At 33.9% G+C, this 26977-nt stretch overlaps 1 long non-coding RNA gene across 1 annotated transcript in view; it reads right to left on the bottom strand.

Annotated features, from left to right (window-relative positions):
- Positions 1–26977, bottom strand: part of LOC135579045 (uncharacterized) — a 30126-nt gene continuing 3149 nt past the window's right edge. Inside the window, exon 2 of the long non-coding RNA XR_010471331.1 lies at positions 1–26977. This is a non-coding gene — a long non-coding RNA (uncharacterized LOC135579045).

Raw genomic sequence — 26977 nt, 5'->3', positions numbered from 1 at the left:
TTATTATAGTTTGAACATTTTTAAAGGTTTATTTAGGGAAGCCTGATGTGCCTGGATTAATCTGCCCAAAATGTAGGAATATAATTAAGAATACTAAGTTAGAAAAAATGAATCCATGCCAGAAGCTCACTTTTGATCTTCCAGAATTCACATATAAAATTCTGTTATAAAGATGGAACAGTACAGGAAGTTCATTAATCAATTAAATCTCTTACCTCACACAAGATTCTTTGTTATTGTTTTGTTTTGTTTTCCAAATTTGAGCAGATTGCATCCACTTAGATTTCTGTTTCAAATAATACATTGACAAATCTTTTATATTTATGTTCATGCAAAATACATGTTCTTCTGTGCTGCTATGAAATTCAGAATATCCAGAGTCAAAATAATTTTGTTCAAAGGACTTAGGTGATGTTCCTAGTGCTTTTCCAGCACTCAGTAATTGAGAGAACAATCCTGCTGACATAACTGATTCAATAAATAATTGTAAAATGATGAAAATATTTTAGAAGACACTGGCAAAGACCCAAATAAAATCTAGAACATAATTCTACTAAAATTTAATTCAAATTAAATCTGATGCTTAATTTAGCTAATGAAACATATTCTGTTTGAAAACTTACTGTTAAAATATTTGCATCCTTATTTTTCTTTAGACCATTATAACATAGTAATACTTGATAACACCAAGTTATGATGACATGCACATTTAAAATGGCCGAAGTAAACTAAAACATAGATATATATAATATTGAATCTTTTTAAGAGATTATATGAAAATGAAAATGCTACAAAGAACAGCTTTGCAGAACAAGGAATATGATTTAAGATGTCAGAAACACTTTTTGTTTGTAGTTTTGATTTTACTTACAAATTTCTCCTTATATAACACTTATCTGTGCAGATATCACAGAAATCCATGCACTATAATCAGTCCCTCATATATATTTTACTATGTTTAAATTCAGCTCAACCATTATAGAACTTAGACTGTAAAAAGAGGTCTTTCTGATAGAATAAGGATGTTCTCTAGAATATATTAAAAACTTTTTTTTACAAAGCATTGTGGTAGATTTAAATTTTTAGGGATCTTTGAGAGATTAATCACTCTAACACAATGAATTCTTTTTGTTGCACTCCCCCAGATTTTCAATCTGAGTTCTTGGGAGACTAATTTAATCTTTGCTTATGCCTTGTGTAGTGCAGCTCATAAGAAAGTCAAACACAGCTCCTGTGCTCAAGCTGTGTCATGTAACTGCCAGAGGGATTGTAATGACCGGTGCCAATGAAGGGATGAAATGAGACCTGTCAAGCAAGATAAATTGCCAAATGAATTGCACCTTTCATTTGCCCATAGCTATCTACTGAGCACAAAAGAATTTAGATGACTTATCCAGACTGAGATGCCCATTTTGTACATATTTAAATTGCCAGAATCTCCAGTAGAAGAATTTTCTCACTAGCCCCCCCCAAAAAAAACAAAGCCAAAACTAAAAACACCCACAAAAACAGCAACACCACTACCAACAACAACAACAAATATTTTATTTTTAAAAAGGTGCATTCAAGCCTAACATATTTTTAGTTCTGAGGTCCACTTAGATCACCATTCTGTAATGAGGGAGTAGCAACTCTAAGGATTTGTTTGTATCTCCAGGAGATATGTTTTAGACTCCCAGGAAGTTTTAACCTCCTTGATGGTCTAAGGAACATGGTATTTGTCTTGTGATCCTTCATCACATAAAAATATAGCATGCAAACATTTAAGATGGTTAGCAATTTCTGTCCTTCTCACTTCTGCTGTAATGCCATCATTTTATTTAAATGAGCCTTTTAGTTTTTTGTCTTTGAAACTGTTTTCAACGGCTAAATTAATTTACTTAAACTCAGATGTTTAGTGGCATTTAAGGTGCCTTTGAACATACTGTTAGATTTCTAGTGGGCAGTTCAGAATGGCAGAAGTCATGGGGTTTATCTGCCAGCTTCAGTAGCCAGTCTCAGGTACACAAGATCATCTCAATAGGTGATAAAAGCATATGTTTATGCAATAAAGTCCAGTCACTAAAATCTCCTCTGTAAAGTCTTAACTGGAATGAATTAGTTAGAGTTCCCGTTCTTTTGGTTTAGTTGGTGGCAAGAGGAGGCTGTTTCAGAATGTGATTCCTTTCATCCTTCAGCAGATAAATCAAATTATTTGTGCCCTTTAAAAGTCTGTTTCCCTCCATTGGCTATAAAAGAGCCTGAATAACTGTGTCATATTGACATTGTGGATTTCTTAAACTTGTAGAGAAAAATCTCTCACCAGATGTTTTATTGAATCTGCCTTTTAGGCTTTTGCTTACTCGCATTATCTTTCAAAAGTACTTCTGATATTAATTCATAAACCACAATATGGATCCCTATTTGGAAATCTAGGTTAAAATAGGTTAAAATCTGAGGTTAATTGTTAAATACATATTTAGATTAATAATACTATAGTTGATCTGCCTTTTTTTTTTTTTTTTTTTCCCTGATTGTCTGTAGAGGAACAGATTCTGCAGATTCTAGAAGCTGAATGTATATGACCTTTCATGGTGTATTAGCACTCCAGTATGGTAACCTAATACATACTGATAATCAGACCACCTGGCAAGTCCAAGTTAGATGTATGATTTAGACATTTTAGATTCCATGTAGTTTTTCTAACTTAGACTCTTCAACAAGGTGACTGTAATTAGATCGCAAGAATCCACTAAGAATTTGTTTCAAAATTCTATTAAGAAAATAACCTCATTACATAGTTAAAAGTAAGTAAAGCTCTGAAAATAAAACTTTTTATTAGGACAAAACAGCCTGGGTTTTTCTTTGCTTTCTATTTGCTGCAATTTTCAGTTTTATCCTCACTCTGAGAAACTGTTCTTGAGCTCTCATAAATATGTTAAGCTGTGTGTATCAGACACACCACCCAAACTACAAATATGTAAACCTCATCTCAGGTACATAGTTTGCCTTTCCTATATATCAACAATGTGATCAGAACCTGCTTTCATCATACTCCTTCAATGTCAAAATTACAGAATATGTAAGACAATGAATAAGAAATCGAAGTTAGTGCTTACAGTATTTTGCTAAGGTTTCACGCATGCCTGTAGATCTTGGGCTTTAGGATTAGCTTCTTTAAGTTAAAATTCCAAATTATTTTACTTGAGAATACTTTATCTTCAAGTATCACTTATTTACTAGTTTATATGAAGAAACAGCAGTGGTCCAAAAATGAATCCCTGTATTATGCTGCCAAAAACTCTCTCATGGCTCAGAAAGATTGGATTAGATTTAGCCTTTTCAACATGGTAATTTATTTTGATTCTTTCATATGTATGCTTAACTATTTGTAAAGGAAACTCTCCTTGCTTTCTGTTGTAATTAATTCTACTGAAACCTTACACAATTTAGTAATATCAATTATTCTTCTTATAAATACAAATATTTTTCCTCTTTACAATTTTCATATTATTTATTTGTACATAAAAAGTAAAAATTACTTGACATCCATATTTGCATTTTTGTATCAAATTGATGAATAGTTTCAATAATTTTGAAGTTATATCCCCAGTGTACCCGAGGATAATGTTTTAAGTGTTTCTTCCATCTTTTTACAAGTGAGTCAGTTAATGAGTTAGGTTAAACTATACTAGGTTTCTCTACTTTCATTTCAAAAATGTACCAGAAATGCTCTCTGATTTTGATCAAGCTAACTTCTTTGCTGAAAACCTCTATTATGAATATAATGTACAAATTATGCTTTATTGAATATGTGGTCATTACAATCCTTAAAAGACAGTCTTTTGTACTTTACAGGACTAGTGCATAACAGGGCTTATACAGCATTAGAGCAGAAAACTTAGTTGGCTAATTTTCTCCTGTGAAAAATACTTATTTCTTTTTTAATATTCATAGAGAAAACAGCAGTTTATACCTTCAGAAAAATGTCTTTCAAGTTATCTCTTTTCTAAACACAGAAATTACTAACTCCAGTATTCAGTTCTCCAGCCTGGACTGAATGCTTCGAGGGAATAAAAAATTACCTTTTGTTATGCAAGTGGTGTAAAGTGTTTTAGAGTGATAGTTGAGGTCATATAGCTTCAAATCAAGTAGTTAGCTACTGAATTGAATGATTCACATTTAACTGCACTGCAAAATCACTTGCTGTGATATTTAATGTATAGAAAAACACTGGAGTAATTATTCAGAAAGATTATGTGCTTTTTGTATGTTTAGTAAGCAAATCCATTTGCTTCAATATTTGAATAATATTAATTAAAAACATTGAAAACATTTAAAACATTAAATGAAATCTCTCTCCCCAGTTTTTGGGTAACTTACCCAGTAAATCAGTTGAAAACAAACAAACAAAAAGGGTCCAAAGGCAGAGTTTGTCCTTACCACTGTAAGCTACTTTGCTGGTGACATGTAGCTGTAGTTGATAAGACATTATATGGTTAGCCAGCTTTCTCTGAGCTTTTTGGTGCTGTGACAAAGTGAGGAAGAACAGTGACTTGGACCAGAACATTAAAATAAGGTTAAAAGCTGATGATACCCTTTTAGCTCTTGAAAATATAACTACATAACATTTAGGTCAGGTTCATGTTGGTGTTTGCAGATGGAATTTAATAAGAGTGAAAGTAAAAAGGTTGCATCTGCATCCAAATACAAATCTAGCAAGAAGGCAGAACAGCTTGCTGTTGTTTAATATATTAAAGGGCATGGCAATTATGCCAATGCTAAGCAAAAAAAATCCTGAAAGCCTATGAGTAATAGCTGTTGCAAACTATTTCATTATATAGTTCTTCCGTAAAGCAATCAAATTCTTCCATAAAAATAGATTTTATTTGTTTCTATTCCTAATAAAATGAGAGAAATCACAGTCCTCTGATGTATATATATATATATTTAATATCTATATTATTTTGCTTTTATGCAAAACCTGCTCAAAAATATCTTTTATCTCCTGCTTTGTGTTTATCCCTTTTCCCTATAGTGCTGGGCTGAGACTAGGCTAGAGGGAGGGCCGGACAGGAGCAGCTCCCTGTCTCTTCCTCCAAGCTTGTATTTGGTTCATATAGCAAGGTTTTGATAGGAGGGAGGCTATCAGCCGGCTCCAAGATGGACCCAAAGCTGAGCCCATTGGTGGCACCTCCATGATAACATATTTCTGAAAGTGTAAAAATGCTGCACAGCAGCTGTGAGAGAGGAGTGAGAAAATGGGAGAGAAATAATTATGTAGACACTAAGGTCAGTGAAGAAGAAGGGGGAAGAGGTGCTCCATGCACTGGAGCAGTGATTCCTCTGCAGCCCATGGAGAGCCCATGCAGGAGTGTAATATTACTAATTGGCAATAAGCTTATATAATTTTGCCACAGTAAGGCTGGATTGCCTGTGATGGTATTGGTGGGCAATCTCTCTGTCATTATCTTGAGCCATGAGATTTCCAGCATATTTTATCCCCCTGTCCTTCTGAGAAGAGGGAGTGATAGATCAGCCTGGTGGGCACTTGACAGCCAGCAAAGATGAACTTGCCCCAGAGCTCTTTACAAAGGACTAATTTAATATCTGTTTACTGACTACCAAAACCCCCAAATTACTAACTTTAATTAGGTGACTTTCTGATTATTAAAATTAGGTGAGTTAAAGAACAGCTGTTAATTAATTCACTGAAACTTGCATCAACATTGCAATGCTGATATCTTGAGTAGAAATACTTCTGTTCAATAATCTAAAAAGTAAAAAAAAAAAAAAAAAAAAAATCCACAGAAAAAAAGTGGTATTCATAGAGAAAAGAAGAACGATGGCATTTTGGAGAAGCCACTGCAGACAAAGTACAAACTGTTGCTGTCACAGGCACACTTGAAGATGGTGGAAATGTTCAGAATGTTCCACAGTTGTTCCAACAGAGTGTTGCTGAGGGACACTTACGAACATTCGTTGAGAATTTTGTGCAAGGGAGTAAAGTACTTAGTTGTGCATTATGGGAAATCCTAAAGCTTTATGTTAGCTTTTGCTTACAATTTTAATCATTATGTTCTCTAGATAATACTAAATACTCTACATGTTCAGAAGAAATCAACAGTAGAAGTAAAGATTTATTAAAAAAAAAATATTTAAAGGGAAAGGACTGATCAAAATGAAATAAAATATTGGGTCATAATTCTATTAACTTGAGAATTCAAAGGATGCTTTTAGATCAGTTTGCAAAATAAAAGTTTGTATAGGTGACAAATATGTCACTCTGTTTCTTTGCTCTTCGGATTTATTATAGTTCATATGCCTAAAATGAAATTAAACCAAGTGTAGCCTATTGCAAGGTCAGGAATGTTTAATGTGAGTTTACCTGAGTTGACTGGGAAACACTGTAACTCTAGAGTTGCTGTAGATCTCACTTTTTGTGGAATGTAAAATAACATAATACTTTGTTGTGGGGTTTTGTTTTATTATTGACTTAAAAACTGTTTATTTTGTTGGTTTTTCATTATTGCTTTTGAATTGAGGATTTAAGAGATTCTCCAGATTCTCTCTTTGATAAAATTTTAAAGATCACTTCTGCAATCAAAAGTAGTGACAAAGATGCAAACCAATCTAAAAATATCATGCAATGTAATAGTTACTTCAGGAAACATGAGATACTTTTTAATCACTTGACTTTTGGGGCTGATTTTACAATGGTCATGAAGTGAAAGAAGACGCTTCTTCTCTGGTTCTCTGTTGCATGTTGCATATTGCATTCTGTGATTGCTAATGGGCTGTAGATGTGGTGCTTAGGGAACATAGTTTAGTGGTGGACTTGGCAGTGCTAGGTAACATTTGGACTTGATCTTAAAGGTCTTTTCCAACCTAAACAATTGTGTGATTCTAAATAAATAGAAAACAGCTGAGGCAGCAAGAACTCTGTCATTTATTACGAAAATTACTGGCCTCCAGTCGTACAGCAGTGCATCTCCAACATATTAAATCATCAGTGTCTGATTCAAGAAGGTACATCAGAGGCATGTTTTTAACCATGTTTTCAATAGTTTAACTGAGTCAAGGTCATATACATAGGGGCTAAGGCCTTCAGCTGGATATATGCTTAGTTGAGATGCATTGAACTATACTATTTCTTGCTTAAAGCAGAGTCATAGATGGACAAAGCAAGATCAAGAAACAGTAACATTTTAGTAGTAGTATAATTATATTTTATTATGTGTTTTGGCAAAATAAAAAGGCCCTAGCCATTACTGCATGTCTACTAAGCTCTTTCCTGCCAGTAAGGAGCTTTTTTACTCTGCACTGAACATGGACGTGACAAAGGTACATAATCTCTGAAGGTGCCTTCTCCTCCAGGAAAGCTGAGCATATACTGTTGTTAAGCTAAGCTTGCAGGAAGGCTCTCTGGTGTCACTGGATCATCCAAAAAATTGATGGAAAGAATAGTAGTCTAAGATGACTCTGAATTAGATTTTATTTGTAAATGATTACTCATTAGAAGATTATTAAAAGAAAAATGAGATTAATATTCTGTCCAGTTCTTCAAACTGCTTTTTTCTGTAGGGTATCATTAGTGTCTTAGTTTACCTGAACTCAAGTCTGATGTTTTGCATCCATGTACATGCCTCCCTTGCAGCAGCATGGAAGAAAGCAATAAATAAATCATCAGGCAGGCTGAGCAAGAATTTAAAATCAGTTCCTGTAGCCCTTGGGAATGCATGGGACAGTGGAAAACATCAATTTTTTAACTCTCCCACTGTGTATCAACAGCAGATTTTTACTGAACTCTTTTCTACTTCTGACTTTTTATTGTGTTCCAGTCATACATAAGATTAAATTTGTGCTTTGATTCAGCAGTTACTGAGTTTGGGATTCATCATATTTAACTTTAAACATCTGAAGCTGCCCATTTTGTCATTAACATCCTCTTAGGTAACTCTGTGGTTGGTTGATAAAGAACATTTCACAGAATCACAGAATGTTAGGGATTGGAAGGGACCTTGAAAGATCATCTAGTCCAATCTCCCTGCCAGAGCAGGAACACCTAGATGAGGTTACACAGGCGGCCAGGCGGGTTTTGAATGTCTCCAGAGTAGGAGACTCCACAACCTCCCCGGGCATCCTGTTCCAGTGCTCTGTTACCCTTACTGAGAAGAAGTTTCTTCTCAAATTTAAGTGGAACTTCTTGTGTTCTAGTTTGAACCCATTACCCCCTGTCCTATCACTGGTTGTCACTGAGAGGAGCCTGGCTCCATCCTCATGACACTCATCCTTTATATATTTGTAAACATTAATGAGGTCACCCCTCAGTCTCTTCTTCTCCAAGCTAAAGAGACCCAGCTCCCTCAGCCTTTCCTCATAAGGGAGATGCTCCACTCCCTTAATCATCTTTGTTGCCCTGCGCTGGACTCTTTCCAGCAGTTCCCTGTCCTTCTGGAACTGAAGGGCCCATTTGGCGGAGGCATTTTCTTCCTCCGCTGTCTGTAGGAGACTGACCTAAGGTAAGAACCCTTGCTTTTAGATGGCTACTGTGAAGCTGAAAAAACCTGTCCCTGCTGAACCTGCAGGTGCTACTAACTTGAATTCTGGTGATTTAATAGTGGCATTTTCCTTTGTGATCTTAGAATATCAGTATATTACCTCAGTGTTCTAAATTACATGTTGTATATAATGGCTGACAAATGAAACCATCAACTGAAAAGCTTACAGGCATTATAAGATCCCATGGGAAGAACAAGATTGTTAATGCTGATATCTTTTACAGGTTACAGCCAAAATAAATCCTATGGTCATTTACCCTGGAGTTTTGGTCATTTTTTTTTTTTGTAAGATTTTATTGTCATTAAAAAAAAAAATAAAGAAAAAAAGAAGAAGCCCTTCACTTAAGTACCTAATTTATTCTAGCATATCATGATAAACATTTAAAAATCTTGCCAGGCTGCAGAGTCTTTTTTGTGTTCTGCAAGTCACTTTGGAATCCTCCAGGGTGAAAGATATTATAAATATAGCAGCATCATACTTTATATTGCATTACATTTCATGAAGTATATTTACACCTTTCCTGTACTACAGGAGAGAAAGTTACAGAAGTGGGATTGTCAGATAAAACAGTGGTCTCAACAGAGAAACAATGCATGTTCATCACAAATAAAGTTTCTTCTAACATAGGAAAACTGATGGGATTTTCTTTCTAGCACAAATAAATCAATATTCCTACTATGGTACTACTGATTTTACAGTAATTTATACCATCTGAAAATCTGATCTAGCAAATTCATCACTGACTTAGCTAGACATATTTAAGTGGCAGCACTCAGATTCTACAGTTAGAAGAAGAGAGATCCTACAATGAAAATTCTTACTACCATTTTATGCTGGCACTATTTTAACATAGAATCATAGAATAGTTTGGGTTGGAAGGAACCTTAAAGATTATCTAATTCCAACTTCCTGCCATGGGAAGGGATACCTTCCACTAGACCAGGTTGCTCAAAGCCCTGTCCAACCTGGCCTCAAACTCTCCCAGGGATGGGGCATGCACAGCTTCTCTGGGCAGCACCCTCACCACCCTCATAGTGAAGAATTTCTTCCTTCTGTCTAATCTAAATCTATCCTCTTTCAGTTTAAAGCCATTACCTCTTGTCCTATCAGTACATGCCCTTTTCAAAAGTCCCTCTCCAGCCTTCTTGTAGGCCCCCTTTAGGTACTGGAAGGCTGCTATAAGATCTCCCTGGAGCCCCCTCTTCAGGCTGAACAACCCCCGCTTTCTCAGCCTGTCTGCATAGGAGAGGTCCTCCAGCCCTCTGATCGTCTTTGTGGCCTTTCTCTGGACATGCACAAACAAATCCATGTTCTTCTTACGTTGGGGGCCCCAGAGCCAAATGTAGAACTCCAGAGTCTCAAAACAGTGGAGTAGAGGAGGAGAATCATTTCCTTCAACCAACTAGTAACACTTCTTTTGATGCAGCCCAGGATACAGTTGGCTTTCTGATCTGCAAGAGCACATTGCCAGCTCATATTGATCTTCTCTTCAACCAATGCCCCCAAGTCCTTCTCATCAGAGCTGCTCTCAAACCATGCTCCACCTAGACTGTACTTGTGCTTGGGATTGCCGTGACCCATGTGCAGGACCTTGCACTTGGCCTTGTTGAGCTTCATGAAGTTTGCATGGGACCACCTCTCTAACCTGTCAAGGTCCCTCTGGATGGACCCTTCCCTCCAGTGTTTTGACTGCATCACACAGCTTGATGTTCTCCACAAATTTTCTGAGGATGAGCTCACTCTCACTGTTCATGTCACCAAAAAAGATGTTAAACATGTCCCAATACCAACTGCTAAGGGACACAACATGTCACTGGTCTCCACTTGGGTATTGACTCTTTGAGTACAACCATCCAGCCAATTTGTTATCCACTCAGTGCTCCATCCATTGAATCAATGTCTCTTCAATTTACAGATAAGGATTTCACATGGTACAGTGTCAAAAGCTTTGCACAAATCCAGGTAGATGATGTCAGTTTCTCTTCCCTTATCCACGAACACTGTAACCCCATTGTAGAAAGCCACCAAATTTGTCAGGCACTATTTGCCTTAGTAAAACCATCTCGGCTGTCACCAATCACCTCTTTATTTTCCATATGCCTTAGCGTAGTTTCCAGAAGGATCTGTTCCATGATCTTGCTGGCCATAGAGGTAAGACTGACTGGCCTCTGGTTTCCCAGGTCTTCCTTTTTTTACTTTTTAGAAATGGGGGTTATGTTTCTCCTTTTCCAGTCAGTGGCAACTTCATCAGACTGACACAGGTTCTCAAATATGATGGATAGTGGCTTAACAACTTCATCCACCAGTTTCTTCGGGACTCACAGATTCATCTCTTCAGGTCTCACAGACATGTGCGCCTTCAAGTTCCTAACATGGTCTCAAACATGATCTTCTACAGTGAGCAGTTCTTCATTCTCACAGTCCCTGCCTTGGCTTTCTGCGACTTGTTATTATATCTATTAGAATTGATAATAAAACTAATAGAGCCCATATTTTTATGAATTAGTTAGAATATTTTTGGCCTATTCCTTTTTTTTTTTTTTTTTTAACATATTTGTCTGCTTTTTGGCAGAATCTGGTACAAAATTAGTTTCATTATACACCTGTTCAGTTTTATCTATGTGCTACTTTTACTTTGTTTGTTTGTTTGTTTTAGAAAATGGGGGAAAAAAATAAACAACAAAAACAAAACCAAAAACTAAGGTGATCATATTAAAGCACTGAAAGTGATAAGAAGCCTCTAAGCCAGATAAGGTGGAATGACGCAGAGAAACTAAAGAATAATTCCAAGGTTCAGAGCTGCAGGGGTCTGAACTTTCATCACTGCAAGAGGGGAAGTGTTAGATATATTTGAGAGGGGAATAATAGGATTAATGATATGTGAGCGGAAAGTTAGCAACCTTGTCCTCTTGCTAAGGTGACTTTTGCTGCCCTTTTCAAGACACGTGAAAAGCAGAATTTCGACACTCATGCAGCACAACTGTGTGTTCTATTTCAACACATAGGGAGAATAATATTTTTTAAGATTTGGACTTGGAAGGGAAATTCAGTGAGACTAATTAAGTAACTAAAAAATAAATAGACTTCAAAAGACTTACAAGGTTAAAAATAATTTTGGTAGGAATGATTCTGAAAAAGTGTTAGGTGAGTGTATCAAATATACGTTCTCTGTTCCTGCTTATATCAATCATCCATTTATGGCCATTGGTCTACACAGAATACGAGATTATGGACCCTAAATCTGAAACAGTATGGCTGTTCTTATGTTCATGAGAGCTTGCCCATATAAGAAAAAGCTTTTATTCTGTAGACATTGATGGGAAAATGCAGATCAGCAGTATCCAGTGTTGCACCTGAATATGGGAAGGGGAGCAAGCCTGCTTTCCAGATTTTCACACCAGAAAAGGAATTTTCTACAGCAATGGCTTTACTGGTTCTATTAAAATTTATGCTGAGTTTAAAGCATTCCAAAGCATGTGTCATGTTCTTCTGCATAAACTGATGGAGTTCTCCTGGTGCTGAACCTATTGATCAGGAACACACTATGATGACACAGGAATGAGGATGTTAAGTTTGAAGAAGGAATTATACACTTTAAATACTGTCATGAAATATTATAATCTATGAGATACTGTAATCCCTGATAGATTCACTGGGTTGCATGTTCCTAGCACATATGAAGACAGAATCATACCAAAAAAAGGAGAGAGGGCAGTCAATAATACATCATTGCTACTGCCTATTGTAAAAGTAAAGATCTTTTTCAGACAGCTGTTTGGATGTAATACAAAATAAAACAATTACAATTAAAAACAAACAAACCAAAGCAACAACAAAAAAACCCTGAAATCAAGGCAACCAACCAAAAAGAAAAAAACAAAAACAAACCCCAAAAAAACAAACAAAACCACACAAAAAAACAACAACAACAACAACAACAAAAACAACAACAACAACAACAACAACAACAACAAAACAACAAACACAACCAACCAACCAAAAACTCACCACAACTAAAGCTGTACAGCAATATTGCATTTTTAAGAAAGTAGAACATTGTGCTTTAGGCTGACTTCCGAGGCCCTTCACAACCAAATCAAAGGAAATCAAAAAGTGTCATTAGAAATTGGAGAAAAGTTTTTCCTGGTCATCAGTTTTACCAACAAAGCTCTTTAAACTCCATGACATTAGTTGCCTCTATTATAGTCTGGTTTGATAGTTTTGTGCATACCTGTTAATATGAACAGCAGTAGAAGAATTTACTACAAACATTTTGAATTCCCTTCAGTTACAATAACTTAATAGTTAAAAATACAAGTTAGTAACAAATAGTATTTCACATTTTTTCACATCTGAACTTTAACAAAACTTTGCTGATTTTTTTTTAAATTACTGTTTTTTAAGTTCTTGCAGCTACAACAATTTAGCAGATAGTTTGATATTTTTACAAGTTTAATCATTCATACATACACACACCTTGTCTTCAGTAACTATTCAGTACCATAGAATCCATGTGTTCATTAAAAAAAGCCTGAACTGGAAAGAATAATCTGGAAATTTCAGTGGTTACCCAAATGGTAGGACAAATTATGTGATGAACAAATGTTGGCTGATTCAGCAAATAATATACGCAGTCTTCAGTGTATTATAGTTTTTCAAATAAACCCTGGATTGCAGCTCACAAAAGTCTTAATTCCATACCTGAATGTATGAGGGTTTCCTTTCCTGTGATATTATGTGACTTGTCTATATTAAGAACATAATATAGAATTCAAAATGTAAGCATAGAAGACTTTGGAAATCCAAACAATAAACTTCAAATCCATAACAGTTAAACTGGATTAGTACTTCAACATCTAACACCTATATTAAGAAGATAAATCCATAAATGCACCCAAAGAACTCAGATAGAAGATCTTTAAAAAAGTAAAAATATATACAATAATATTTTTCTAGATAAAATGTTTTCCTTTTATATCTGCAAAATGCTGTTTTTTATAACCTGTTTAATAACAATGAGTGAAATCGCTAATTGATTTTGTGCAGTTTGATCATGACCTTGTGTTGGTGTAGCTGAGGTAACAAAGTGTTAATAAAATGTAAATGCAAGAAAATGTTATTTTCAAAATAATTACTCTTCATAACATACTATTCTAAAATACTGTATTACCAAAGAGACATTAATGTCCTTCATCTTCACCAGATTTAGACTCTGCAATGGAACATAAATTATTAATTTATTGAAGACACCATTTTAAGCTGTTGTTCAATATTTTTAGTTCCCAACCCCATAGACAGAGAATAAAAAGTTCTAGACACAACTAATGGTCCTGTTTCTCATGCATGAAAATACCCTGTGGCCCAAGATCAGAGTTTAGATCCCATTACCTAAAACTTAATACTGTATTGCCTAATAGCTTAAAAAGGCTGTTGCTTCTGTTTCAGATCTAGCCTGCATACGGTAAGTAGGATGGATAAATTTTTCTTAAATGTCAAGATTATTTCCAACACTTTTCATATTTTCTCATTCTGCTTAGCATTACATTGTCATATCTGCTGCATCAGTTATATACACATTTTTCAAGATAAAAAGCATTACTAAACTGATGTTAAACAAAGTGAAAATTACATACTTCACAGGTACAAAGTTTCATGCAAATTATTTTTTACATGTAAATAAAAAGCAAAACTCTAAAAATCTATAATACCAGTTAACCTTTGCCAAAAACATCGTCCTGTGTCTAAAATGAAATGGGCTATTTTTATTAATGACTTATTTAGCACATAGTCGATTTTGTGACTCTGAGTCCAGTTGGGTATACCTCTTCCAGCTGGCTTAGCATGGAGTTCAGTGTAGGCTAGATGCACAATATTTACCTGACCTTTCAAAAAGATATCACGTTCTGTATCAACTTACAGTTTCTGTTTATGGTTTAACCTATTAAAGCCAGTACAAAACCATGCATAACAGTTCATTAATGTGGTTCCACAAATTACAGGAGTCATATTTATGTAACTAACTATTCTTGTGAGCCTTAACATTTGCAGAGACAATATCTGCATCTTCTTTGGAGGGTGGTCTCTTGATAAGAGCTATCCTGAAAAAAAAAATGAAGAATTAAATAAAAACCTTAAGACTAAATTTTTGAAGCTGACTCAGAAATATATTTTATCCACAAGAGAATAATGCATTTGTTTATTTATCTATTTAGATATATATTTATTTGGCTGTCTATGCAAAATTGCGGTGGTTCTTTCCTAAACTTTTCCATTTATGGCTGTGAACCCAATGGTTAATGTGTATTTATCACACAAATACAGGCTAAATAAAATGTCATGTATCTTTTCCAACCTATCCAATAATGCTCTAATATCATAATTTTTTAAAACTTATAGGAACAAACAAGTCTGCAATTTTTAGGGAAAGAAGTACTTCCCCAAGGCCCCTTTTTATTGTAGGAAATTAATTCTACACTTAGTCCCAAAGCCTTGCTTAATTCTTCAAACAAGACCTTAAACTGGACAACTGTGTAAATTAGGCTTGCATCTGAGTAACTGAAGATTACTGAGCTTTCTCATTGTTGGCTTTAAGCTATATGTTCTCTTTGCGTTCTTATTTGTCAGTGTAAAAAGGTAAAAAAAAAGAATATGGGCGGTTGGCTTGTTTTCCAAAGAGAAGTCCAAATAATAGCATTGGGATTAGTATTGCGCCGTTACCTAAATTATGTGTAGTTTTCAGGTTCTGAAACCTGTGATTGTTGATAGTGCTAATATTGCACTCTCATTTATAGCCCCATATAAATAATTTTTTTTAGAAACTCTCTAATAAAAATGACTACTCATCTCAGATTTTATATTGTCTTACCTGTCCTCCACTTCTTGATCTATCCTTCAAGCTGTATGGGGCAAGAATTGCTTTACACAGCTCCTGACACAATGGTGTTGTGGTCTATGCCTAGAGATGCAAGTGATGCACTTCTGTTGTGCTAATAATCAATTGGCAGATAGTGAGGAAAGAATTTTCGGTGCTTTTGCTTGTGTTTCTGAATTTGTGATAATCTACTTCTAAGTTTGACTGAACTCTACAGAGACATGTTAACACTCTACATATGGGTATGCAAGGCATCATATCTTATGGATCCAATTTGCCAGATGTGGTGATAAGCTGGCAGGACCCTTTCTTCCAGAAGCAGAGAATGAGGTTGGATCCTTAAATCAACTTTGCCATAGGTAGCCCTCTCTTTTATACTTTTCCCCAAGGAAGGCTGATACAGATTTTATTTTTTTCCTTCCAATTGAATTATTTAAATGTCTTTCCAGATGTGTTAAATATTATCATCTAGAGCCATAAATTAAATTACAACCTATTAACTCATATTTCTATTTACTTTCTCCTACTCATCTAACATATATATGTTAGACATATTTACATGTTATTACTTACTTTTACTTTACTAGTATATTCATTTTATAGAAGATTTCCTGATGAAATATTTGTAAATACAAACATGTTCTTAAAATATATTCATTTTTGAGTTTGCAAGTGTTACTCACTTCTCCACATACAGCCTATGCAAAATACACTTGTAAAGACAAAATATTCCTTCTAAAACAGAAAAACATGTTTTTCTTTCAGTCTCAGTTTTCTATATCACAGACTTACATTTCTTGTAGTTTACAGCATCTAACCTCTAGTTTATTATGGAAGTTATTAACCCTATCTTATAAGGAAAATCTGAGTTAAATAAAAAAGAAACATAAAAATAATTACTAATTTGCAATACTACCTGGATAGCATTTGACTTACGTATGTAATATACCAAAGACCTTCAAACTGAAGTTAATTTAAAAATATAAAGGCTTAAAAAAAAAGTGGGAAAAAGAAAATAAAGAGCCTCTTTGTCAGCATGTTGGTTTAAGATTTGGGAGAGTGAACTCAATCAGGATGATATGAAATCAAGCACAGTTAAGCATATTATAACTCTAAACATCAAGATCTGTAATTTGTGCTTGAAACACGTAACAATTACAGTACTTCATGAAACACAATATTTTTTGTGGATTTAAGTTACCATTTGATTAACACCTAAATTAACTATTCATTTTTAAATTGTTTGAGTGTAAATCAGTATCTTTCTGGAGGTATATCTCACTAGTACAAGTACTTGTTCCTGTAGTACTTTTCCAGGAAAATGTTGAAAGGTGAACTGAATTGAGGGTTTTTTTGTATTATTGAAATGCTAAGTTCTGGATGTAGGAATAAAGCTAGCATGCTAGAAAGAAAAATAACAGCTACTACACACAAAATTTTAGGAAGTTTAGGGAAGAATGTCAAAAACATGGAGTTTAGAAGTTACTATTATAATAATAGAAGTTAATAGAAGAAACTATTAGAAATCTATTAGATTAATGTTCTAGTAGTTATTCTAATAACAGAAGTTACTATTTGATTTATCATTTTACTATGACATGATGAACCAAGAGATAGTCTAATTCTTCCATCCTAGAAAACTGTGACTTTGTGTCACTGTAATATTTCAAAGTAACTATTCTTGATTTATACAAATATCAATAAATGAAGAACCAAGTCATGCCACAAAGTCATGCATGAAATACTTGGGGAAAAAAAAAAAAAGGCGGGGGGGAAGGAGATGGTGGGGAAGGTCATTTTAAAAAGAAACTAAACACTTCTGAGAGCAAACCTCTATTCTTATGAAAAGATAGTGCTCCATACAAAACTTAGATGGTATAAGAAATGTGTCGGAAAAATAAATATTTTATCCATTCAGATCTTTTTTTTCTGCTTTAGCAGCCTTGTGGCAGCAGGACTTTTTTTTTTTTTTTTTTTTTTTGTGGTAAGCGTTCAGTTATTTTTATTGGGAAATAATATTTAGGTGCAGAGGTGATATCTTTCTAATATCTATCTAACTTCCATGGGAGGGTCTGTCAAGCATTTTCTAGTCTTTTATCAAGGAAAAACATCAAAGTAATAAAGGAAGCTGGTTACATTTGATATCAACCTGCATTTAATATAAGGGAAATTTCAAAAATTTTAATAAAATTGGAAGAACATTTACACACTTTTCTAGTATCTGCACTTCTTGTGTGAGAAAGACCTCTTCCTGAAAATCATACTTTCAAAATTACCTCTTTTCCAATAGCCACACTTTTCAGTAAAATTGTTCTTTTTGACATTAAGTATTTCTTGCATAAAAGACTTGTTTCCTAGAAACTACATTTGTAAGAAAAAAGGAGTCTGAAAACTTTAGTGAAACATTAGTACTAGCATATTAACTGAAAGAAATTGGTTTCAGCTTCTACTTTTAGTCACCTAATTCTGTATTTTAAAAATTTAATGCATTACTGAGGCAAACATTACTTGATTCACACTGCATCTTTGCTGTGATTTCACCTTCAGAGAGGTAGATTGGAGAATGACTGAGATAAATTCTCTGGAGGATTACAGAAAGTAGCAGCTTAGTACTTTTCTACTTCTAGATTCTAGCTTCCACATGATACACAGAAATAAACCTTACAATTCAGACATTTGTGCAAGTTGCCTAAAGTCAGTCTGTGTGAGTAAACTATATGTGAGTAATGAAAATTTAAAAACAAAAACAAGAAAAAACCACCACCACCACCAAAAATATAAAAAACCCAACAAATCAACCAACCAACCAAACAGAAAACAAAACACAACAAAACCCAAGCAACTTCTAGTCTGTTTTCCAATGGAAGCAATGTCCAAGAATTATATAGATGGGAGGGTTTCAACATAAGGAAACAGAATTTGATCTAAAATGTAATGCTGTAATACCAGGAAATATTATATGCCAATTATGCAACTGAGTCTTGAATGCTGAACCCTACAGTCTTCAATAGGCAAGTTTCCATTGCACTAGAAAGGATTTTGTAAGAACTGATCATCCAGTCATAAGAATCAGAGGTTGATAAGTTGTAACTAAATTGATCTTTCACAGTCACTGCAAGACAATTTTGTATCCTTTTTCTCTAGAATAATCTTTCCAATATATCACCTACTCTGTTTAGAAAATAGTGAGTTTTCTCTGATTCTGATTGTCACACTTCTGCTGTCAAGCACAAAACAAGTAGAATATAAACCGTATCCACATCAGGTTGTTAGACAGAAGTCCCTCACTCAATGTGCCACACACAGACCAACATAAATGCACCCTATCTGCTACTACAGATTATTTTAGTATTTCAGAATATTTTTAATCAGAATATTTTTCTTAATTATAAGGTTCTATTTCCTATTTTCATCACAAACTTCTCTACTAAAAACTGATACTCTTACATGATTCTTCTACTCCCACAGTAAGTTTAACTTTTCAAAACTTCCTGACACGTTGTCTTGCTACTTCCACTTCTCTGAATCTGCTATATTTACCTCTTTTATTATTGCAAATCAAATCTATCAGTCCAACCACTCATTTTTTTCTATTCAATTTATCAATAGCTTTAGGATAATGTAATTCTTAAATTGTTATTCAATTTATCACAGTATCACAGTATGTTTGGGATTGGAAGGAACCTCAAAAGATCATCTAGTCCAATCCCCCTGCTGGAGCAGGAACGCCTAGGTGAGGTCGCACAGGAACATGGCCAGGCGGGTTTTGAATGTCTCCAGAGAAAGAGACTCCACAACCTCCCTGGGCAGCCTGTTCCAGTCCTCTGGCACCCTTACCGAGAAGAAGTTTTTTCTCAAATTTAATGTGCACTTTGAACATTAGACAATTAAGTGCTATGGAAAGTAACTTGATGCCACTGATTAAAGTGCGGTTTTTAGATAAAATCATCAATAGTAGTGCAAAGAGTATAACAAGTTACATCGGGGAACATGTTTAATGCCAATGTTCTGAAATTTGATATAAGAATCTATGATAAAGTAGTCACGCCATAATAAAGTTAAAATGTTACACTGTGTTCCCTTATTGACCACAGAAGTGTTTCAAGCAAGACCATAAATATTTTAGATCATTTTGAATGAAGAAGCTTAAATGTTTGTCAGGTGATGGCAGTGTGGCAACAGTACCTAGAGATATTGGCATAGAGAACATCAACAGAATTATAAAAAAGAAAAATCAGAAGTTCATTTAGAGGTTTTCTGACCATTATGCACATTTTAAAATAGTTACGTATATTTGAGACAGCCATACATATGCCAAAATTCATGAAAGATATATTTCCAATATAGTTAAAAATATTGAATATTTTTTTTTCTTCTAATAATTTTAGAGGTTTAGCAATCTTTCCACATGACAGTGTCCAGAGTTGCAGAAATAATAATAATTTAAAAAGCTGGTTTGCGTTTCCTTGGGGTTTGTTGTTTGTTTGTTTATTTGTTTAATAAGAATTGTTTAATAAGGATTCACCCACCACTTTCTCTTCAGACCAGTGTGATTTCTACCCATGTATTCCCTACAGTACCAGTACTGACAACGGTCTGAGAAAGCTTAGCCCAGCACAGGTCTGATAATTTTAATAAGATCAGATTTTCTTTTCATTTTGCAATGATTGACTTGTAAAGGGACTGTAAGCATGTTTTAGGACAGCTTGGAAAAAAGCAAACTGCTATATACATCTAAGAAAGAAAGTGCATCTTTGCTGATACACTTCTAGAATCACTGTTTAAAACAAAAGAACATTCACACAATGCAATGCAGCAGGCCTGACTATCATAGAAAAAGAAAGTTCAACAAGTACGTAGGATATTATGTCAATTAACTGTAAAGTACAGAGTTGAGGGGAAAATTACGTTCTTCATTAGAACTAATTAGGTAGTAAAGTCTATAAATATTAGTAGTTTCATAAAGGAAATTAAATGATAACTGAAAAATAAAATATTTCCAATTTAGTGATAATTAAAAGTTTGGAAGGGCAATACAATTATAATTAATTTGTAATGTATCTACAATTCTTGTTCCAGATGGAAAGCTTTATAATTATCAAAAGTGTCACACCAAGATGTAATATGTAGTGAAGATTTGATGTTCCATCAGTGTCAGAAAAAATGTGGAGAATTATTTTTCAGCATACTGTTAATACTTTCTAATAATGATCATAATTTGAATATCAGATTTTCCAAGTGCTCTAAACTTTTCCTGTTAGTTGGGTCAATTTTCCTACATAACCTGCTGTATATGTAATATTAAAAGGTAGATACAAAAATCTGGATGTCATTTTGCATGTACAACCTTAGTTTGTTGATGTAAACTTTGACATCTGCATTTATGCAAAATGGATATATGCAAAATTTGCAATATAGGTTGTGCAACCAAAAATATAAGCATAATATTTTCAACATTTATTTTCCTCCAAATTATCATCCATATAGCTAATATAATTTCCTTCCATCTTCCCCCAGGCTTCAGGCTAAATTTGGTTCTGCTTGGCAGATACAAACAATGTGTGAAAGCAATAGAAGCGCTGTGTAATAATGCCAAGAGAATAAAGCTACTGAAACAGATACCTCGAGCATTCTTCGAGAGAATAAAAGATCCTTAATTAGTAACTATCAGGGTATTGCTTTGCCAGAAATCATATATTATGTCTTTAAGTACAGGTAATCACAGAATTATTTTGACATTCAGTATCCCCATAACTCAAATTAAAAAAAAATAAATTAAAAAAAAAAATAATAGTGCTGTTCATAAAAGACAGCATGGACCCTAGTATAACGAAAAACTCATTTTTGTTATAATATAGCATTGCACCATCGAATTTGGGAAAAAAACAACATTTGAAAAATTGGAATACAACTAGGAATACTTGTAGTCCCTCTATGTGATGTCTAGATTAATGTCGATACTGCTTTCTAAAGAATTTGTAGAAATGAAAACATTATGATGAAGAAGCATCTCTGGTGTTTAAATATTGACAACTGCTTCAACAAAGTAAATCCATGAGAAAATATTAGTCCCCATCATGGCATTATTATATGGCTGTCGGTTTGTGTTTTTTGGGTTTTGTCATTCTCAGTTATGTGTAGCTGCACTGAAAAAAAGCCCATCAGAATCTGAAACCCATTGTGCTATTAATTTTTATGTGTGCTATACGTTACTTCTGTGTCAGTTATTTTTGAACCATGTTGTATGCTAAACAAGTGATCATAATCCAAATTAGATTTCCCAGATGTAGAATATCAATCTAATTTAAAGGTATTCTTCATTATTCTGAAGTGTTTCCCCTCAAGAAGCAGACTAATGCAGCCTGGACACATCCTTTGCACATCCTTTCACTTAGTCTGATCTAAATCAGGAGTTACTGCCAGACAGAAATGTCAACAGAGTTCATCATTATAAGACATGGAAAAATCAAGGCAAAAAATTGTATACTAATCTTCATAGGAAATGGTTATACAAATCATTTGCAGATAATACAGCTTGGACCTTACAGATATCATTTTTTTAGCAACAATATTTTAGGCCACTATTTTGTTACAAACCTGTAAAAAACAGTGTGGAAATCTATACATGTATTTTTTTTATATGGACATATCTATATAGAAATTTAAGCATACTCCCAGCTAGTCCCACATACAGTTTGATTTAAGCAAAACAAACCTACTGAAGTTAAAGAAGTTATGTGTATATAACTAAGGACTAGAATGTAGTCTAATAAGAACAGTTGATGCTACCTCAGTTTTTTTCTTTTTCATCCCCATCCCCTACTCCACCCTTGAAAATCAGAGGACACTGTATCTAAACTTGATAATCATACAATTTACAATTGTACCAAGTTACAAATATCTCTAGTGGCATTTCTATAGACATACAATTATAAATGCATCTCCCTCCAAACAATATCCATTTTCAGCCATTTCAGTAGGTTTTCAGCTTGCTTGCTAGCTGCTTCTCTTTAGTCCTGCCTACAGTGTTTTTTTAAGCAGAAGAGTTGTTCTTTGGCACTCTGAGGTCCAGTTCCAGATAATCTTTAACTGAAGGGCAAAAGAGAGGGCAGCAACAGGCAGTTGATTCTAATGATTCAGTCCATGCCACAATGAAAGCTATCTAACAGAGCAGACCTCCTTTGAGAGGGAAGAGGACAGACAGCAGAGGGAAGAAGATAGAAGGAAATGCCATCTCAGGCTTCTGAAACCTTGAAAGAAAAGAAAACCCTGCTGCTGGCTTTAATAGTTCATAACAACAGCTGTCTTCCCCTTGTGAATGTTGCCTATGAAGTAGCATTCCCTCATATGACATTTTTCAGTTCCATCTACCTCTTGTATTGCTTCATGCCTCACTGCACCGCAGGAGGCATTGTATTGCAAAAAAACTCTACTCTTGTGAAGTGCCTGAGCACCACAAGGATAGTTCTTCTTTGTCAGAAAGAAAAATCTTAATTACATATCCCAGCTTTCCCCCCCCCCGCCCCCCAGAAATTTACCAATAACAATGAAAATTATCTGACACTGTTTAATAAACTAACATAACAGAATTCAGTGAAACTGTCAGATACATTATGGTGGCACTTTGCTGAGTAATTCAAGTCTAATGTGCTTTGAAATACATGAGGTTTTTATATACATATATAAGCATACATAGATATCATGTACACCTATGATGCTGTATAAAAGAAAATGAAAAGTATGCATAGCATATGTGTCCATAGTTACGAAGTTATGTATATAATATATGATGTTTTCCAATGTTTCTAATGCTCAGTACTGCAAGTATAAATATTATCAATCTAAAGACAGTCTTTGGATTATTTAGTATCTCACTGTACTTCTGAGGTATTAATATGATTTGATATTTGCTTTCTTTTCTGCTCATTGAAGGATGAAGTACAAAGTGAAGAGGTTTTTAATTGTTATAGGAAACCGTCAGACAAAAATACATGAACCAATTTTATGAGGTCAAGAGCTCCAGTGAATACTCAGTACACTTTTTCCAATTGATCAAACAATCAAAAATTGAAGGCTCAATCCTGCAAATACTTAGATATATGAACAATTTTACTCCCATAGTGGCTCTTGGTTATACTATTAAATTTCTGAAAGTAAAATTACTCATATTGTGCAGAGCATGCAAGTCTGAATATCAGCAATATATTAACCATTAAAAGTGTTATTTTTGCTGTAGAACTGCACTTAAAATGCACATTATATTTGACAATAACATATTCAAAACCATTCTGTGAAACACTGTTGCTTGAATTCATGAGGTTTTTGAGTATGGCTTTTTAAAGATCTATTAAAACAAAACTTAAAGAATTATTTAATTATTAATTAAAGTATTTTGAAACTTAACAATGCATTGGTAAAATCTGTTATGCTTTGCGAATATGAGATGACTGTGTAAGAAAATAAGTATTTTATACTCTTAATACTATAGTATATTAACTAAATGTAAGAGTACAAAGCAATGCATTCTGTAAGATAGTTGAATGCAACTGTTTCTAGCAGTTTAGATCAACCATGTTTTTACTGATAGGTTTTGTTATTTTGAGGGGCAATATTGGCGATACACATTCAAATGCTGAGCAATATTCACTTCTGAGAAAGGTTATTTCTCAGTATAAAACTATGTAAGTTGAATATTTGGATTTGTTTTTATTTTAGGCAAAGTCATGTTTTGTTCATCAGGAAGATTTTTATTTAACAAATTTGAAAATACATTTGAAAAAAAGTACTTTATCAGGAAAAAGGTGTAGGGTTTCTTATACTGAGCATGTCAAAAAAAAAGTGTTATTTTCACCTCACTTTCTAATACAAAGTTTATGTTTCCCATAATGGTTATAGATATGCCAATGAAAACATGTTTAAGGAAAATTAATGAAAAGAAAAAAGTATTATAGTACCCAGTAAAGTCTTACAAAATATTTATTAGTGAAGAAATACAATACAAACTATTTTAAAGGTCGTATCCTACAATGCTTTGCTAAACAAGATGGAAATTAGCAAAGAATGCAGAATTTGACAATCACTAATTTATTTCTACTACAAGATAGATATATGATCTTAATATTGCATTAGTCGTTTAGGCCCAGGTCCTCAAAAGCATAGGACTTCATTTTAAATTTTCTTGAGTAACTGTAATTTAGCCCTTTATTATATAATTTTGTATGAATTAAATAATTTGAAGTCTAAAGAAGAGACGGAAAACTTCTGTGCTAAGCAAAAGTGCACTGATTTCTTTGGGTGTTTTGCCTGATTAAGGACTGCAAAAACAGGCCTCAGGGAAGATCCAATAGGAAACATATTAAGTGACCATGACATCACACACTAATCCTATCCTAAGGATAAAATCTAATCCTATTTTTGACTAAAGTGCTAAATTCCTCCTGCCCTGTCATCAGCACATACATAGTTACTTCTTCCTTACTTTTTTTGTCTGTGTAAAAGAGTTAATATCAACATTAATGTCTTTCTGTGAAATATAATCTAGAAAATGTGTTTATGGCATAATAATGACTTAATTAAAAGTATTAATAATATAATACTTTTATTGAAAACACATACGAAGAAAATGAAAATAATTGGTTGTTTAATGGCTGTTTTCCATATCTGTCTGTAGCTTTCTGGAACAATAATTTCAAATTATTTTTACTTATGTCAAATTCCCTTTGGATAAGATGTGAGTCTTCTATACAGAAACGTAGGTAAGAAAACATGGCATCTGTTCATCCCACATAGACTTTGTATATTTCCAGGTTCTTATTGTTATAAAAGGTTGTAAAATATTGTGTTTCTAGTAGACAGAGAAATTTAAGTTCTAACTAAATTAAGCTCTAACTTAATGAATCAATTCTGAATAAAGTTCTAACTTTAGAGTTAGAGTGCCATCCTCTAACACTCAAAAACACTTGAAAGCCACGTCCATATAACAGATGCATACAATGTGCTGTGATTTCTCTGAAACACCCTTTTATGAAGTACCTTTTTAATCTTCTGTTCTGGAAGGCCAAGGGAATCCAGTTACACTGCAAATATTTTATGCAGGTACAGCATGAAAAAGAGAACAGTCTTTCAAATTGGGATTACATCTGGGTTTTGTTTGTTTGTTTGTTTTTAATAAGGTAAATATAGTATTTTAATGAACTGTACAGAGTATTCTCATCTTGGACATGTCAAAAATGCAAAGCTGCATCTTCTCTGATTTTGCCAGATTATTTAATAAATATTTATTCAAAAAGACTAGACAGATTCAGTAAGACTAATGTTGAATTTATCTAGCCCCGTAACCTCGAACTTCTCTTGGAGTATGCAGCACGTACATATTAGTTAGATAAGTTGTTCTGATGCTTAGTTACTCTTGGACCAGCTTATTTTTCAGTCACATCTTAAAGCATCTAACTAGAGTCAAACAAAACAGTCCCACAGATAAGAACTTTTTATTGTGTCTTGAAAGTTTTCCTCTTTCATTTGTTAAATTTTAATAATTTCAAAATCGTTAAATAATTTAATTATTTCGTATTTCACCAGTGTGAATGGCTGAATGAAAAAAAAAAAAAAATTCAGGCCTTTTCATAGTATTATGAATATCTGCATTAGTTCATTAGTTTCCACTTTTTTTTTTCATTACAGCATGCCACTGTTTTTATAGCTGACAAGTTTTATATTAAAGGCCCTGTATTAAAAATAGACAAAAAAAGATCAGAATACATGGCATAAGGCTTGCTTCCAACTGGCATCTCAGGTATACGAACATCAAAGCCTTTCCTTGATATATCTCAGCAATCAGCTTAGTATGTAATATGAAAGAGTGTGGAAGTATATGCCAAATACTGATCGCAATACCAAGCTTTCCTCAGGTAGCAATTAAAAAATAATCAGCAAAAAGGCATAATAAATATATAATAGATTTCTTATATTTCCATGTTACATTTTTCTGAAATTATTTTATACTATTGCATATAAAATGCAAATCTGAGCTCCAAAATATGTGTATGCAATATATGAACAAAGAAAGTGATATTAGCCATTGGAACTACTGGACCTAATATTCAAATCTTCAGAAAAAAATACAAAACTTTGGATGAAGTCTCAAACAGAACTCTTAACCAAAAGCTAGGGTATTAACTTTAATATTAGGGCCAGATATCCGTTTAAAATTATATTTTATTTTTTAAAATTGCAATATGCATATGGTAATATTCACTTCCTGTCTTAAAACACTGGGGAGTATTGCTGTGTAAATTGAACAGTTACACATTTCAGTGGTAGAAGTGATGTCTGAATGCAGCTTTTATTAGCTTCTTAAGTGCCCAGTGCTGTTCCCATTGGCAGTGCTCCCATTGACTTCAATCAGGGCAGGAACAAGCCCTAATTTTGTAAGGCACTTTAGGATCCTTTGGGAAGAAAGGTGTTTGCTGTAGCAATTTTAATATTGCTGCTGAATGATTATTTGTCCAGATACTGAGACATTTTGTGACACCATAATTTCCAACTTGATATGAAGAATTTTGATTC

The sequence above is a fragment of the Columba livia genome, chromosome 1 (genome assembly GCF_036013475.1).
Source record: "Columba livia isolate bColLiv1 breed racing homer chromosome 1, bColLiv1.pat.W.v2, whole genome shotgun sequence".
NCBI lineage: Eukaryota > Metazoa > Chordata > Aves > Columbiformes > Columbidae > Columba > Columba livia.
This window is presented reverse-complemented; position numbering and strand designations above follow the sequence as displayed.